The sequence below is a fragment of the Myotis lucifugus genome, unplaced genomic scaffold (assembly GCF_000147115.1).
Source record: "Myotis lucifugus unplaced genomic scaffold, Myoluc2.0 scaffold_71, whole genome shotgun sequence".
In the NCBI taxonomy this organism is placed as follows: Eukaryota; Metazoa; Chordata; class Mammalia; order Chiroptera; family Vespertilionidae; genus Myotis; species Myotis lucifugus.
This window is the reverse complement of record NW_005871119.1, coordinates 731,096-743,106: the sequence shown is the minus strand read 5'-3', so window position 1 is coordinate 743,106 and position 12,011 is coordinate 731,096. Positions and strand designations below refer to the sequence as shown.

General features: G+C 41.7%; 1 non-coding gene across 1 annotated transcript; it reads left to right on the top strand.

The window, feature by feature from the left end:
• The first annotated feature begins 5,611 nt into the window (after positions 1 to 5,611).
• LOC111826362 lies at positions 5,612 to 5,717 on the top strand. Its single transcript, XR_002829703.1, has one exon. It is a non-coding gene; the product is annotated as a U6 spliceosomal RNA (small nuclear RNA).
• Positions 5,718 to 12,011: the final 6,294 nt, after the last annotated feature.

Here is a 12,011-nt window from a genome sequence, read left to right as displayed (position 1 = left end):
CACTCAGCCTACCTTTTCCTTTCCTCATGAGCTCAGGAATTCTGGGATGTCCATAAAGCTTTTCTTTCTAGGAGGGCATCTTTGGCTCTTTAGAAAGAAGCTATATAGATTTTAGGTATTTATCACCATGTACACCCTGGATTTATTAGTGGATATGTGGGTCAGAGGAGTAACCATGGCAAAAGGCTGGACACTCTGGAGTGTTGCCAGGAGTGTCGTGTGTTGGAGGAGTGAAGTACTGACCTGTCCAACTCAAGAGACTCTACACTGAGTATTGGTACCCAGAAGGCTTCTAGATTAGCCCAGAGTTCTTGAGTCTTTCCCGCGGCCCTTACAACCCATATCCCTAAAACAACCTCAAGAGCCCCGTGGTAGACTACATTCTTGTTCAAAAATTCTCACTGCTTCTCTCTGGAGAAGGGCTGTACTTTTCCACACCATTGATGTCAGGCTTGGACTTGTGAGTTGTTCTTGGCCATTAAAAAATGTTAAAGTGACACATATCACAGAAGCTTTAAGAGCCAGCACATGGTTTGCTGTTTCTTTTCCCTCTGTCACAAAACGCAATAATCCAGAAAGAGGCTACTGCACCAAGATTATAGGGAGCAGAGTTAGAGCTTACCCACAATAGACTTGTATATATGTTAATGTAGTGTGGATGAAAAATAAATCTTTGAGCTGAAGGCCATTGAGATTTTGGAGTTGTTCATTAACACCGTAAACCTAGCCCATACTAATTAATACAATAGCTAATTACCCAGTATCATTTCATGAAAGCAAAAAATGTTTTGTTCTAATGAGTACTTTGAAAATATTTACATTGAATAGCACATGTGTAATCTGTTTTTTTCAAAGAGATCATGCAAAAGGCTGTGCTGTATTGCTTTGTGTCTATGTGTATGAGGTAATCATTTGCTAGCTACTACTGGTAACAAGGTCTGAAGACCCACAGCTGAGGGTTCCAACTACACCTCAAAAGTACACACTGAAGCAGGGCTTATCTCTTAAGCGTCAGTCAGAAAACACATGCTCATTTTTTTTGCCCTTTTTTAATCTACTAGAGGCCCAGTGCACGACTTTGTGCATGGGTGGGGTCCAGCCAGCCCGACCCCAATCAGGGCGGATCGGGGCTGGGCCTGTTGGGAGGAGGAGATGGCAGGAGGTTGGCCACAGCCCACCCAGATCAGGACCTGATCAAGGCCCCTGATCAGGGCCCCCAATGAGGGCCGGGATGGCTGAGGGAAGGGGCCTCGGGCAATTGGCCGGCGGGCCCTGCCCCTGATTAGGGTTGGGGTCTGATTGGGGGCGGGGCTGGCCATGGGGAGGGGGCCGATCTGGAGTGGGGCCAGGCAGGGCAAGGGGCTGCAGGAGATTGGCTGGCCAGCCCCGCCCCCTATTGGGGTGGGGAGGGTGATCAGGGGTAGGGCCGGCCAGGGCGAGGGGCTGTGGGCCAATCAGGATGGTGGGGACCCATCAGGGGTATGGCCAGCTGGGGGGAGGTGCTTTAGGAGGTTGGCTGGCCAGCCCCACCTCCTATTGGGGTGGGAGGTGTGATCAAGGGTGGGGCAGCAAGGGGGAGGGGCTGCAGGAGGTTGACCACCCATCCCCGCCCCCTATTGGGGTGGGGGGTGTGATCAGGGGTAGGCTGGCCAGGGGGAGGGGCTGCAGGCCTATTGTGGTGGGGCGGGCTGATCAGCGCAGCTGGCAGGGGGGAAGGGAGGGAAGTGTTTTGGCCAGCAGGCCCCACTCTTGATTGGGGTGGGAGAGTCCAATCAGGGGCAGGCTGGCAGGGGGGAGGGGCCACGAGGTTGGCTGCCAGCCCCCACCCCCCTGATCGGGCCAGGTTCGCTGGCCCACAGTGGGCATCATAGCGACCGGTTGTTAGGTTGTTATGGCCATTACAGTAGCTGTCTTTTTATATATATAGATGATAATAAAAGTGTAATATGCTAATTAGACCAGACAGCTGAACGACCTTCCAGACAACCTTTGGGACAAAGCCGGGGCCAAGGCAGCCACCGAGGCTTCAAGGGCTGAGCCCCTTGCACGAATTTCGTGCATCGGGCCTCTAGTATCATGTATTCCATTATCCACATACCTTGGAAACAATTGTGTCCCAACTACAAATACCCGGAGTCCGTAAGATTCTGTCAGCTAGAAACCCACAATCCCAGCTATCCCTCAGTCCCACGGGAACTTTAAAGCACCAGAAAGTTCAAGCTGTATTTCTGGCCCCCATCTGAGAACGTGGCCTTCAAAGACCCCTTGTTGGCAATCACACCCGCACAGGCAGGAGGGACATTGGTCTTGGCTGCTTGCTCCTATATTTGATTAGAAGAAAAATCCGATACAGACAACTCTCCTCCTGGAAAATGACCATTATACTATATCAAATTATAATAAAATTCATTTTTAAAACTCAACAGTAAGATCTAGATAGTGCCCTGTTTTTATTTTAGTCATTTTTTAAACCACATTAATAAAAATAAGAAAACTATGTACCGATGACTATATAACAACATAGTTGAAATTCTTCCATTGAGGATAATTTATTTTTTCTTTCAGTGAACTAAATGCTAATTCCCAAGGGGATCATTTGGAAATTTAAAACAGGAGGTGACAGACTGTCCCCATTGGCTCAGAGAGGTAATTTGACTAATAAGATCGCGTTAATGAGTTGGAATCTCACCTACATATAATAGCTCAGCTCTGTCAGAGATGGATAGAATTTATTTTTTTTAATTCAAAAGGTCAAGCTAAGGTTTTTTAATTTCTGTAAAACAATATTTCTCAAACTATACTTTCTGGAACAGTACTGTCTTCCAAGTTAATAATAAGAATTATGCGAGCCCTAACCGGTTTGGCTCAGTGGATAGGGCGTCGGCCTGCAGACTGAAAGGTCCCAGGTTCGATTCCAGTCAAGGGCATGTATCTTGGTTGCAGGCACATCCCCAGTAGGGGGTGTGTAGGAGGCAGCTGATCAATGTTTCTCTCTCATCGGTGTTTCTAACTCTATCTCTCTCCCTTCCTCTCTGTTAAAAAATCAATAAAATATATATTTTTAAAAGAATTATGCGAGAGAAGAATGTTAATAATAAATCTGTGCCACAGTGAATACTAAATCATCTTTTTTCCCCCCAGTTGACATTAGCACATTAAAGACCCTGAAAAGTCTAGCAGTAAAGGAATCTGCTTAACATTGTTTAGTCAAGTGACTCACAAAATCAAAGCAGAATCTTACAACATCCCTGGGAACTAATAATTCTCTGGATGCGCTAAAAGGTCAAATCTGCAAAAACACCACAGGATGGTCAGCAGGTTAGAGCCAAATTCGTAAAACTGTCTCAGGTCCCCAATCAAAAAAAAGGCAAAAAATATGAACAGACACCTCACGGAACAAGATATGTAAATGGCAAATAAACATGTGTAAAGATGCTCAAGATTAGTTGTCTTACAGAAATTGCAAATTAAAACAACAATGAGATACTACTATTCAGCTGTTATAATGGCTAAAATCCAAAATCTAACCATCCCAATTGCTGTTGAGAATGTGGAACAGCAAGAACTCTCATTCGTTGCTGGTGAAAATGCAAAACGGTATAACCATTTGAAAGAGTTTGGCAGTTTTTTGCACTCCTAGGTACATAGTAAAAAAAAATTGAAAACTCACATCAATACAAAAACCTGCATGTGAATGTTTATAGCAGCTTTAAAATAAAAATAAAAAACAACCCACTGTCCTGGCTGGTGTTGCTTAGTCATTAGAGCATTAGCCAAGGCAACAAAGGGTCGCAGGTTCGATTCTGGTCAAGGGCATGTACCTCACCTCAGTTACAGGTTCACTCCACACCCCTAGTCAGGGCGCATGCAGGAGACAAACAGTCAATGTGTCTCTCCTTCTTCTTTCCCCTCTCTCTCTCTCCCCCTCCCTCCCTTCCATTCTCTCTGAAAATCAATAGAAAAAAAATATTCTCAGGTGAGGATTAAACAAACAAAGCAATCAACTTATCCTTTAAAAGATGAATAAACAAATTTTGGTGTAATTATTCAGGGACAAAATGTGCAATATTATCAGATAAAAAGGAATAAGCCATCAAGCCATAAAAAAAACCACCTGTAAATATATCTTAACTGCATCTTGCCAAGTGATAAAAGCCAGTCTGAACAAGCTAAAATACAACACGGTTCCAATTATGATATTCTGAAAAAAAGAATTCTAAAAAGACCAGTTGTTAGCAGAGTTTTGAGGGAGTGTTAATAGAAGATACATAGGGGAGATTTGGGACAGTGAAACTATTTTATATGAAACTGCAATGGTGGATGCATAACACACTTGTCAAAACCCATGAGGCTTTACAGCACAAAGAGTAAACCTCAACACATGCAAGTATTTTTTAAAAATCACTTAGGAGGTGTTGGGGATCCCAACATGGAGTGCAGAACCTGATTGTATCATTAAGGTATTAAACAATTTCACTGAAAGTAGTGGGGGGAAGCTGTTGGTGAAGTAGTTTTAGAAATGAGTGAAAACAAGAAGATTAAAGGCAAAAGAAACAACATATGAAGACTGTAATCTGGTTAATGAAGTTGTTTCCTATAGGATTGCCTCTAAACAATTCTGATTCTGCTATATGTGGATACTAGAACTGAGCCATATGTCCTTGCTCTGTTAGCTGAAAGTACATGAAACAACACCACCCTAGTATCAACTAGCACATCTAACACCCAGATCTTGCTTTATAATACCATCCTATCTAATAAAGAGACAATATGCTAATTGACCCTCATGTCATCGCAAAGATGGCGGCACCCACAGCCAATAAGGAGAGGATATGCTAATTGGCTGCCCCACCCTCAAAGATGGCAGCACCACAGCCACAAGATGGTGGATCCCAGTCCCCTCATCAGTCCCGAAGATGGTGGTACCCACAGCCAATAAGGAGAGGATATGCTAATTGACTGCCACGCCCTCACTTGCCTCCAGAGTCCCCCAGTTCCCTCAGCCCCCCAGCTGCCCAGGGCCAGCCCAAGGCACAGTCAAGGCACAGGGCCACCTGAGGCTCACGTAACCAGGGCCAGCCGAGGCTTGCACTGCCAGCAGTGGCAGCAGCAGAGGTGTGATGGGGCGTCGCCTTCCCCTGATCGCCGGGTCGCCTCTCACCCCTGAGGGCTACCTGACTGTGAGAGAGGGCAGGCCGGGCTGAGGGACCCCCTCCTCCAGTGCATGAATTTTCATGCACCTGGCCTCTAGTCTATATATATAAAAGACTAATATGCTGTGTCCCTCCCTCCATCTGACCAGTCACTATCACGCGCACTGACCACCAGGGGACAGACACTCAACACAGGAGCTGCTGAGCTGCAGTAACTTGCAGCAGCAGTGATGCACCCTGAAACCAGAGAAGTGGGAGCCTGATTCTTCGCGGGGCCGCGTGATTCCACCTTCGGCCGTGGATTATGTTGTTGCTGGGGCACTGTCAGCCCCAAATCTGGTTTACTGCACACTTGTGTTTGCGTTCCACACCCTGTATGACAGCAACTCTGCAGAGTGCCCTCTCGAACTCTGGGACCCCTCGGGGGATGCCGGAAATATTTAGCAAGAAAATAAAGTGTGCTCACCTTGGCAGCACATATACTAAAATTAGAGTGATACAGAGAAGATTAGCATGGCCCCTGAGCAAGGATGACACACAAATCCTGAAGTGTTTCCTACTTTGTGCAGTGCCCTGGTGGGCGTCCTCACACCCTTTGATTAGCTCGGAGGAAATGGCAAAAAAAAACACAATGCATGGCACGCAATAGCAAAATTATGACTTTTCACTATAAAATTTAAAAAATTAAAGAAAAGAAAGCAGTATTGGATAATAACGCAAAGCATAAAATACATATCCAGAGTTCATAAATACATACATACATATCTCCCATACAGACATTCCCAAATAATTCATATGCCCCACTCCATAAGTTTGGGTTGTACATAGAGATTTTCTTCCAAACAGTACAGGGAAGGGGAGAGAAAAGAGTCACTTGACAAGAGCACAAACATGACCTATCCAGGCGATCAAGGTTAACACCAACATTGATAAGCAAGGTGTATATGATGGGATCAAATGGCATTTTACTTCCATGGTCTTTTTTTCTGAAAACCCATAATCCCAGAAAAACATCACACAAGTCCTAATTAAGAAATATTCTACAAAATGCCTGATCATTACTGAGAAACTGTCACAGAGGAGCCTAAGGAGACATGCCAACTAAATACAATGTGGCATCCTGGCTGAGACCCTGAAACAGAAAGGACATTAGGTAAAAGCTAAGGAAACCTGAATCAAGTATATTAGTTAGTTAATAACAATATATTAATATTGGTTCATTAATTACAACAAATATACCATACTAATGCAAGATAACAACAGGAAAACTGGATAGAGGGCATATGAAAATCTCTATAGTTTCCTTGCAACTTTTCTGTAAATCTACAACTTTTTAAAAATTGTATTTTTACAAAGAAAGAAGAAAAAACCTGGAAAGATAAGCCCCAGAATGTTTATCAGTGATTGTATTTTAGTGACAGATTTCAAGTGGCTTTTCTTTTTGCTTATCAACATTTTAAAAGCAGTACTATTGGATTTTGATTTTTAGCTCTTGAAGGCTTGACCATTAGCCGAATAGTCTTAGCGTTTGGTCTTTTGCATCTTCAGCTGGTAAGAGTTTTGGCTCTTGTTAAGCAAGTGACATTTATTACTACCCCCACGAAAGGATCCCACTGCATTGAGGATCCCACCACCAGGAGCCGCAATCCCGGATGTCAATCCACTGCCTGGTTTGCATGTGTCAGAGTTGCCAAGAAAGACACAACTCCCACAGAAACTGGGTGTAACACTTTACTCACACAAGAAGAAACGGTAAGATCAGCCTTCATAGTGAGCTTTGATCCCACAGGGCCAGTGTACCTTGCCCCACAGCTGACACAGGACTGCATATACCCCTCTTGTGCTACGGTTGAAGAACCCCCTTTTCTCCCTGCTAGGAACCGATATAGCAGTGGGGTACCATATGCACACACTTCAAGCAGAACAAAGAAGTACACATCAAACCCAGAACAGGGAAGAGATTCCCAGACAAGGCGATATGCCCAGCACGGGCTGTGAGGGGCTTATTATCTCCACGTAAGGAAATGGTCCCGGCCCAAAGCACACTCTTACGCAGCCCTGCAAGGGCCAGCAGGCTGTGCATGCCTGCCTTTCCCCAAGCCCCTCATTCACAGGAAAACACACCAGACAGGGTAACCTCCTTTTGAAACAGGAGGTAAAGGAAATATATTGTCTCATAGTGAGTGACAGAGGTAAGTCATTTTAAATATCAGGAGATTACAGTGAGCCACTATTATTAGCAAAACAATTACTTTAGCAAATTAAATCTTAGGAATTATGCCAGAAAGATGGCTGCAAAATGCCTAGAAGTAGAATCTCCAGCTCTCAGAAATACAGTCCTCTGCATACATTAGAAAAGTCATAGGGAGTCCAACAGAGCAGAATTTCTTTCACCAACAAAGGCAGTTTCTCAGAGGGGATATGAGAAGACATCAGGCTGATACAGGAATCCCTCTAAAATGTGTCCTTCACATCTGCCTGAAGTGCCAAACACCAATGACAGCACTTTAGTTGCCATCAAGATGGCTGGTTTCATTTTCAGTTAGATTCCAAATCAAGTTACATAAATCAAGACTAAAATACTTAATGATGATGTGTTTGTAAACAGTGAATAATAATTGTGAATTGAGGAGACTGATATTATTTACATAACGATTACTGTCTGTTGGCTGTCTAGAAAGGCTGTATGGGGATAGAAGTTAAGAGCATAAGTTTATATTCTACCTTGGGCAGTTATTTAAGTTCTCAGTGCCTCAGTTTCTTCATTTGTAAAATGGAGACATTGGTAGTCCCTACCTTGCAGTTGTTGTAAGGGTTAAATTCAATTAATCATGTGTTTTGACATGTAGCAAGTTCTATATAAATGTTACCTGTTGTTTTAAGTAAGGGCACTTAGTGGCTTTTACTCTTTCATATTCCACTTGGATCATCTTGCCTCCTCCCGTCCACTCCTGCCAGCCTCTCACTGACTTCTCCGTAGCATAACCATTTTCTGAGTTACCCTGAAACAAAGCATATTAATTCTTTTCTTTTTCATTCCTCTTACTATTGAGTTGCTACATGATTTAAGTCTACCTTTGGTTATGATTCTTGCATTCCCCCTCCCCATTGGTATCACTGACACTGAACTTAATCAATAGTCTATTATTAACTTTCTATTCTACTTCCTTCATCCACCCCAAGTCACTCACAGACAGATACCAGGCTAAGCTATCTTTTTATCTTAGTAACAACTTTGTTGAGATACAATTCACACTCCATAAAACTCAAAGTTTTAAAGTGTGCCATTCAAAGGTCTTTAGCATATTCACAGACCTGGGCAACTTTCACCATTATCTAATTACAAACATTTTCATCATCCCTAAAAAAAACTTCACACCCATTAGCAGTTACTCCTGGCTTCCCCCACCCTAGTCACAGAAACCCCTAATCTAATTTCTGTCACTATGGACTTGCCTAATCTCTCATTCTTGCCAATACATTATTACCTATCTTTTTATTATAATCATCCTAGCAGGTATAAAGCATTATCTCATGGTTTTGCTTTGTATTTCCCTAATGATTAATTTCATGTACTTTATTGAACATTTGTACATATTCTTTGCAGAAATGTCTACTTAAATTCTTCCCACATTTTTAATTGGGTTTCTTTCCTTTTTATTGTTGAGCTGTGAGGGATATATGTTCTGGATATAAGTCCCTTATCAGATATGTGCTTTGCAAATATTTTCTCCTATTCTCTGGGTTGTGTTTTCAATTTCTTGATGTTGTCTATTGAATTCATAAAGGTTTTTCATGTTGATTCATTCCAATTTTTCTGATTTTCCTTGTGTTGCATGTGCTTTTGGTGTCATGTCTAAGAAATCATTGACTATCCAATCATTGACACACCCATTAGCTCTGTGCTTTCTTCCAAGATTTTTATAGCTTTCATCTTACATTCGGTTCCATGGTCCATCCATTTTGAGTTAATTTTTGTGTATGATATGAAGTAAGGGTTTAGTTTCATTCTTTTGCATGTGGATATTCAGTTGTCCCAGCACCATTTGTTGAAAATACTATTCTTTTCACATTGAATTGTCTTGATACCTTGTTGAAAATCAGTTGACCATAAAGGTAAGGTTTTATTTCTGGACTTTCAATTGTACTTTGTTGATCTATATGTCCATCTTTATGCCAGTACTACACTGTCTTGATTACTGCCGCTAAGTGGTAAGTTTTAAATCAGAAAATGTATCCTCCAATTTTGTTATTTTTCAAGATTATTTTGGTTATTCTGGGTCCTTTGTATTTTCATATAAATTTTTAGAATCAGTTTGTCAATTTGTGGGGTGGGGTGGGGAAACCTGACTGGGATTTTGAGTGATTCCATTGGAATATGTGGGTTAATTTCAGGAATATTACAATCTTCATATTATGTCTTCCAACCCATGAATATGGAATGTCTTGCCTATTATTTAGGTCTTCTTTAACTTCTTCCAATAGTGTTTTCTAGTTTTCAGAGTAAAAATTTTACACTTCTTTTTAAAATTTTATTCCTAGATATTTTATTCTTTTTGATGCTATTGTAAATGGAATTGTTTCCTCATTTCATTTTTTAATTTTTCAATACTAGAGTACAGAAATAAAATTACATTTTGTATATTAATCATGTATCCTACAACCTTGCTGAATTCATTTATCTAACAATTTTAGTTAATTCCTTAGAATTTTACACATACAAAATCATGTTATCTGAAAATTGAGATAGCTTTACTTTTTCCTTTCCAATCTGGATGCCTTTTATTTCTTCTTCTTGCCTGCTCTAGACCTCCAGTACAATGCTGAATAGAGTGGTGAGCACAGACATCCTTATTTTGTTCTTTGTTTTAGGGGGAAAGCCACCAGACTTTCACCATTTATGATGTTTGCTGTGGGCTTTTCATAGATGGGCTTTATCAGGTTGAGGAAGTTCCCCTCTATTTCTAGTTTGTTGAGTGCTCTCTTTTAAATCATGATACGGTGTCCGATTTTGTGAACCGCTCTTTCTGCACAGGTCAAACTTGATAAAGAGCAATTCTGATTGTATGGCTTCAGTGCTCCACGCCCTCCAATGGCTCCACACTGCCTACCAATTTAGCAGATTCTTCAACTCTGAGATGCGGTAACAGAATGAGATCCTTGGGAATCTTGAAACCAAATGGACATATTTTGCATTTGGGAGAAATGTGAATTTTGGGGGGAGCTGAGACAGTGGGCTATGGAAGGCTCTAACCTCCTGAAACTATAAGCGTGATGAGGTATCATTCCCCTGATTATGTTATGTTGTATGGCATAGCTGACTTTAAGATAGGAAGACAATCCAGGTGGGCCGGAAGTAATCATGTAAGCCTTTAAGATCAGAGCTTCCTCCAAGCGATAGCACAAGAGAAAGTGAGAGAAACTTTAAGAAGAACTTGATGTGCAGTTTCTGGTTTAAAGATGGAGAAAGCTGATGAGAAAGGAACGCAGCAGCCTTTAGGAGCAACCCCTTGCTGATAGCCAAGTAACTAGAGTCTGTCAACAATATGAATGAGTTTGGAAGCAGAATATTTACCAGAGCCTCCACAAAGGTGCCCAACTCAGCCCAGCCAGCATCTTGATTTTAAGCCTTGTGAGACCTTAAAACACAGGGATCCAGCTGAACTCACCCAGTGTGCACTCATAAATGGTATGTGCTGTTTTCAGCATGTAAATCCATAGTAATTTGTTGTGCAGCAATAGAAAACGAAAACAAATCCAAGGAATGATAGGATTCATTCACGTAGTAGCGGAGGTCAGCACATAGGAGATGCTTCTATGAAAAATAACCTCACAGGGTGATCTGATCATAAATTCCTAAGTGGGTAGGTCACACTCCAGGCGTATTTCTTTGGTAAAATATTTATCTTTGCCTTAAGTAAGCCTTTTCACTGTTCCTGTGCATCTAGGTTAACACACCTTTGAAATAAGCTGTAACCACCCTCAAGAGAGCACAAAATCTTCTTAACTATCCCGTAACCCAATTCCCGCCTTACTTTGTCCCACCTCCATGAAATCTTCCTTATGTTTCCTCCTAATTTCAAATGCATAAAAGAAACTGCAAAACCGTTATTCTCTGGAGCATTTAAAATCTTGTTCCTTGGCATATGTCATCAGTTTGGCTCAAGTAAACTCTCATAAAAATTCTCCACGGGTTTGGACATTTCTTATGTGGACACGTGGAAAAGCAAGCATTGCTGGCCAGGAGACTTCTCAGCCATGTGAAATCCTTCCTTCGTTGAAAAATCTTGGACATGCCCAGCTGTCAGCAGTGTTCCTACGGTCTGGCACCTCAGAGGCATGACCATTTAATTTTATTCCCCACAGACAATGTACAAACATTCCACAAGGGAAGGAAATGGAAATATGAAAATTTTTATAACTCGCTTTTTTGTTTGCTTGTTACCTCGTAACTTGCCCACTGGAGACTAAGGAAACTCATTTGGATAAGAAGAAGCAGAATAAGCAGCAGAAGGTTGCAATTGGATAGTATAACTGTCCATTATTTACTTATTAAAGAAGAATTCAATTATTTACAACAGTCAGTGGTAGAAGCAATCCAAGTGACCATGGACAGATGAGTGGATATACAAAATGTGGCTTATACATACCATGAAACATTATTCATCCTTAAAAAGGAAAGGAATTCTGACACACGCTATAAAATAGATGACATTATGCTTAAAGACAGTATGCTAAGTGAAATAAGCCAGTCACAAAAGGGCAAATATTGTATGATTCCACTTATAGGAGGTATCTAGGGTAGTCAAATTTATAGAGGCCAGAAAGTAGAATGGTGGTTGTCAGGGATTGGGCGCA